Below are 6,078 nucleotides of genomic sequence, written 5' to 3'. Positions count from 1 at the left end.
TACTGTTTACAGCGATTTACTATTCTTACTGTAATGATTCTATTGTACTCTATTGTCTGTTTCAGGATTTTGTGACAACTTCTGCTCTTAATTAATTAATTAACTAACTCAACTGTATATGACTGCAAGTCTATCCTAAAGATGTTTGTGCACCCCTGGTATATACACTCACTGAGCACTTTATTAGGAAGAGTCAATCATGTGGCAGCAGTGCAAAGCAGAAAATCATGCCGATACAGGTCAGGAGCTTCAATTAATGTTCACAGCCAGCAGAAAAAATCCATCATCCACCATCATGGGGAAAAACTGACCATAGAATTGTTGGTGCCAGATGGGCTGGTTTGAGTATTTCTGTAACTGCTGATCTCTTGGGATTTTCACGAAAAACAGAAAGTATCCAGTGAGCAGCAGTTATGTTTATACCAATCAATCATTGCTTGAATGCCACAGCCCATTTGAGTATTGTTGCTATCCATGTGCATCCCTTCATGACTACAATGTACCCATCTTCTAATGCAGGGGTCGACAACCCTGGTCCTGGAGAGCCGCAGGGTGTGCTGTGTTCGTCTCCACCTTAAAATAAGCAACCGATTGAGACCCAAGAAACCAGGTGAGGTGAGTTAACTGTGTAATCAACGGCTTTCATTGATCAATTAATGCCACGTAACAACAAAAGCCAGCGGCTCTCCAGGACCAGGGTTGCCGACCCCTGTTCTAATGGCTACTTCTCACATAACTGAAACTCAAACTTTCATGAACATGACAATGAGTTCAATGTTCTTCAGTGGCCTTCCCAGTCACCAGATCTGAATCCAATTGAACACCTTTTTAAAATTTTTCAACATCTTGTGGCCATTAATCACCAGTACCCAAATAGTCAATTCTTCAAAAAAAAAAGGTGAAATTTTAGGCTCTAACAATGAGATTTAGCCTCATTCACCCATTCATATACACCCACACACCAACAGCGATTGGCTGCCATACAAGGCATCAACCAGCTCATCAGGAGCATTTGGGGGTTAGGTGTCTTGCTTACCACCTGAATCAATGTCTGTACCTGCCCTTAAAGCATACAACAAGAATGTAATTGTCTCCAAACACTCTCTTAGTGTCATAGGATGACTATGCACTAAGTAAAACGGTCCTGTTCTATAGTCCAAAATTAGGTTTTGAGAAAATCAACTACGTTAAATAATTATACTAATTTCACCATACTCATGGTGTAATCATTCAAAAGGTGGTATTATCCTGAAAGTTGAATAGTTAAGGGATGATTTGCAGCAGTAAACAGAAAAGGGTACATTTGACTGAATTTCTTTCTTTTTTTTTTCTAGTTGAACAGACCTTAAACTGAAGTCACTTGTTTGTATTTAGTTCATCGTTAGTGGTGATGCTAGCCACTGCTGCTAGATTTCAGTCTGATTGTCTGTAATATTTGCACAGACTTTTGGAAAAAACAAATAAAAAAGGAAAATATAAAAATAACACTGTTTGGATATCACTTGGCCTCATCTGTCCACTCCACCGCCGTTCATCCTGCCACAAATTTATTTTTATCAATTAAAAAAATGCAGTCAGTAAACAGAATAAAAATCTAAATCAAATCAATATTTGGTGTGACAACCCTTTACGTTCAAACCAGCATCAATTCTTCTAGGTACACTTGCACAAAGTCAGGGATTTTGTAGGCATATAGTCAGGTGTTTGATTAACTAATTATACCAAACAGGAGCTAATGATCATCAATTTAATGTGTAGGTTGACACACAATCATTAACTGAAACTGAAACAGCTGTGTAGGAGGGTTACAACTGGGTGAACAACAGCCAAACTCTGCTTCCAAGGTGAGGTTGCTGAAGATGGTTTAATGTCAGAAGTCATACACCATGGCAAGACTGAGCACAGCAACAAGACACAAGGTAGTTATACTGCATCAGCAAGGTCTCTCCCAGGCAGAAATGTCAAGGCAAACGGGGGTTTCCAGATGTGCTGTCCAAGCTCTGTTGAAGAAGCACAAAGAAACGGGCAACGTTGAGGACCGTAGGCGCAGTGATCGGCCAAGGAAACTTCAGCAGATGAAAGACATGCTTACTTCCCTTCACAATCAGAAGATGTCCAGCACTGCCATCAGCTCAGAACTGGCAGTAACCAGTGGGACCCAGGTACACCCATCTACTGTGTGGAGAAGTCTTTTGCGGCCAAAAAGCCATACCTCTGACGTGGAAACAAGACCAAGAGATGAAAACAGAGGAACTGGGGTGCAGAAAAATGAAATATTTGGCAGTAACAGAAGGCAGTTTCTTGCCGAAGGGCTGGAGAGTGGTACAAGAATGAGTGTCTGCAAGTAACAGTGAAGCATGGTGGAGGTTCCTTGCACGTTTGGGGATGCATTTCTGCAAATGGCGTTGGGGATTTCATCAGAATTAATGCTCTCCTCAATGCTGAGAAGTACAGCCAGATACTTATCCATCATACAATACCATCAGGGAGGCATCTGATTGGCCCCAAATGTATTCTGCAGCAGGACAACGACCCCAACCATACAGCCAATGTCTTCAGCGTAAAGAAAAACAGGAGTCCTGGAAGTGATGGTATGGCCCCCACAGAGCCCTGATCTCAACATCATCGAGTCTGTCTGAGACATGAAGAGTTGAGAACACCACGCAGCTGGTAGTGCACACTGTATCTCTGATGCGTGTGAGCACCACGGAGCTGGTAGTGCACGGTGTATCTCTGATGCGTGTGAGCACCACACAGCTGGTAGTGCACACTGTATCTCTGATGCGTGTGAGCACCACGGAGCTGGTAGTGCACGGTGTATCTCTGATGCGTGTGAGCACCACACAGCTGGTAGTGCACACTGTATCTCTGATGCGTGTGAGCACCACACAGCTGGTAGTGCACACTGTATCTCTGATGCGTGTGAGCACCACGGAGCTGGAAGAGCACGGTGTATCTCTGATGCGTGTGAGCACCACACAGCTGGTAGTGCACACTGTATCTCTGATGCGTGTCAACACCACACAGCTGGTAGTGCACACTGTATCTCTGATGCATGTGAACACCACACAGCTGGTAGTGCACACTGTATCTCTGATGCGTGTGAGCACCACGGAGCTGGTAGTGCACGGTGTATCTCTGATGCGTGTGAGCACCACACAGCTGGTAGTGCACGGTGTATCTCTGATGCGTGTGAGCACCACACAGCTGGTAGTGCACGGTGTATCTCTGATGCGTGTGAGCACCACACAGCTGGTAGTGCATGGTGTATCTCTGATGCGTGTGAGCACCACACAGCTGGTAGTGCACGGTGTATCTCTGATGCGTGTGAGCACCACACAGCTGGTAGTGCACGGTGTATCTCTGATGCGTGTGAGCACCACACAGCTGGTAGTGCACACTGTATCTCTGATGCGTGTGAGCACCACACAGCTGGTAGTGCATGGTGTATCTCTGATGCGTGTGAGCACCACACAGCTGGTAGTGCACACTGTATCTCTGATGCGTGTGAGCACCACACAGCTGGTCGTGCACGGTGGAAGGTTGGAGTAGTGGAGTGACTGCAGGCCCTTTCTCCTCCAGCTCCAGAACCCAGTGCCTCCAGTGACGTTCACTCCTCCTCTGTAAGTGAACGCTCCGTCTGGCCAAATGTGTTTCAGTTTTACACATCGTGTCCTGCAGAATAGACGGGCATTTCAGCTAACCCATCCCCTCTCTCCCCACCTTTCCCCATCTCCCTTCAATGCTCTTTCTTTGGGAAATCCTATTTTGTAGAACCCCTTCGACCCCTTCATCACAGAGTCTGGCGATGGCTCTGGGAGTGAGATGCCATCTGGTGAGTGTAAATGCCCTGCCTGACAGTAAATGGAAAACAATGTTGTGTTCACAGATACGTTGAGATTATTCTGTAGACGGTACTGGTTTTGGCAAAAACGATGATGATTTTATAGAAGACCTGCATTCTTTTATGGTGGCATACCTATATGGGATAGATCACCCCTTCCTGAAATTTCAGTATCCCTTGACACGGCCTGCCAAGTAAGCACGTTTTGGGGGGAAAAAAACTCACCTCACACCATTTATGAATTGTTAGATTTTCCGAAAATATATATATACGTATGTAGCTAATTGTCTATATAGTGTTCCCCAGAATTACTGGCACCCCTGACTGATAATGCACAAAAATAAACAATATAAACTTTAAATGCCTACTTATTGTACAAAAATGTTATACTTTCAATGTAACCAACCAAAATCACACAGTTTATATGAATCTAAGAGATGTCATATCGCAGAGAATGCGTTGCTGATGTATGCTGCACGGAATGACGTTCTCTGAGTCCTTCAGCAAGCTTTCCCATCTCTCAAATCAATTAACCATGTCTACGGCTGATTTACCAATCTCATGGCCCCTAGTAGGGAGTAGGTGTAAATCCTACTTTGTATCTTAACTCTACATGCTGCTGCCCTTCTGTATATCCAGAGGCTTTCAGGCAGAGGCACCAAATGGGAGCTTATTCACAACGTCACAAATTCTGGGGCGGAATATTACTAGCAAATGAGCAAGAAATAACATGCAAGCACCCTACCTTGAATGTGCTCTAAGACATGTCATTACTGCCGATTAGCGGATGACGATCAGTCTAACTGGTCTGTTCCAACCACTCCTCATCCTTCCCAGAGTCCTCCCCCTCAACCCGTCCAACGCTGACCTTGCACTTGTCCTGGGTGCTTGCGGCCTGCGTGCTTGGTGCCGTCCTAGTGCTGGCGGTCTACATCCTCAGGTACGTTTCTCCTCTCATTCCGCATTCCCAGCAAGGACTCTGAAAAAAGTGCACATGGCATTTTCATCATGAGCATATGTGCAGTGAGTGCACATAACACACATTACAAGGCGTAAGACCTGAAGCCAAAGGACCATTTTGGCATGAACGCACTGAATTTCACACATCACAGGAAGCTGGAAAGTGCCATGAAAAAGTGCTCAGCAAAGGATACAATTTAAATGTCCACACTGAGGCCTAGAGCACTCATTAAGATCTTCTTTAACAAACAAAATGGCGCGGGTGAGCCTGAAGCTGATTTGAGTGGGCTGGTGTACAGTCGCCTGGATTGACTTGAGTATTTAAATTGGGTTATGTGTCATAGCTAAGCTTCAGGACTGAAATGATTTCTGAGCCATTCTGAGCATGTTGGTGGCTGACGCAGTCCTGTGAGGTCATATCCTGTGACCAGTGTAACTTATGATGCTTCTGTTGTTTGAGTGGAAGCCATTCCTGGGTAGAATAACTGAAACCCTCCTGCACTGGCAGCAGCTCAGGTCATTTCTCACAGGAACCGTGCATTTTCAGCGCCACTCGCACTGTTGCTCATTTTTCTTTTGCCATGTAATTATAGATTTTCTTTGCTGGTTGTCAATTATCACAATGAATTTAGGCAAACCCAAAGGGTGGAGGTAACAGAAATAAAATCCAATTCTTTAAAATGAAAATCAACATTTTATTTAAAAAATAATAATAATAATCTGATCACTGCTTAATGAAAAACACACATTAGAATCTATTGTACTCTCCATTTTTAAACAAATCTTTTTCTTTCTCTACCTCTTGGTCTCTCCAACTCTTGTTGTTCACAATCCAGACACAGAGAGCAGTTCACATCTAAACTGTTCAAGCTGGCTCGATGCTCCACCTGCTCGATGCTCTATCTGTTCACAGATACATTGAGATTATTCTGTAGACGGTACTGGTTTTGGCAAAAACGATGATGATTTTATAGAAGACCTGCATTCTTTTATGGTGGCATACCTATATGGGATAGATCACCCCTTCCTGAAATTTCAGTATCCCTTGACACGGCCTGCCAAGTAAGCACGTTTTGGGGGGAAAAAAACTCACCTCACACCATTTATGCTAGCTAGCTGAATTGTTAGATTTTCCGAAAATATATATATACGTATGTAGCTAATTGTCTATATAGTGTTCCCCAGAATTACTGGCACCCCTGACTGATAATGCACAAAAATAAACAATATAAACTTTAAATGCCTACTTATTGTACAAAAATGTTATACTTTCA

At 43.9% G+C, this 6,078-nt stretch overlaps 1 long non-coding RNA gene across 1 annotated transcript; it reads left to right on the top strand.

Annotated features, from left to right (window-relative positions):
- Positions 1-3,443: 3,443 nt before the first annotated feature.
- Positions 3,444-5,693, top strand: LOC133121620 (uncharacterized). Its single transcript, XR_009708024.1, has 4 exons — positions 3,444-3,623; positions 3,775-3,835; positions 4,682-4,784; positions 5,641-5,693. It is a non-coding gene; the product is annotated as an uncharacterized LOC133121620 (long non-coding RNA).
- Positions 5,694-6,078: the final 385 nt, after the last annotated feature.

Source organism: Conger conger, chromosome 1, assembly GCF_963514075.1.
Source record: "Conger conger chromosome 1, fConCon1.1, whole genome shotgun sequence".
NCBI classification, from domain to species: domain Eukaryota; kingdom Metazoa; phylum Chordata; class Actinopteri; order Anguilliformes; family Congridae; genus Conger; species Conger conger.
This window is presented reverse-complemented; position numbering and strand designations above follow the sequence as displayed.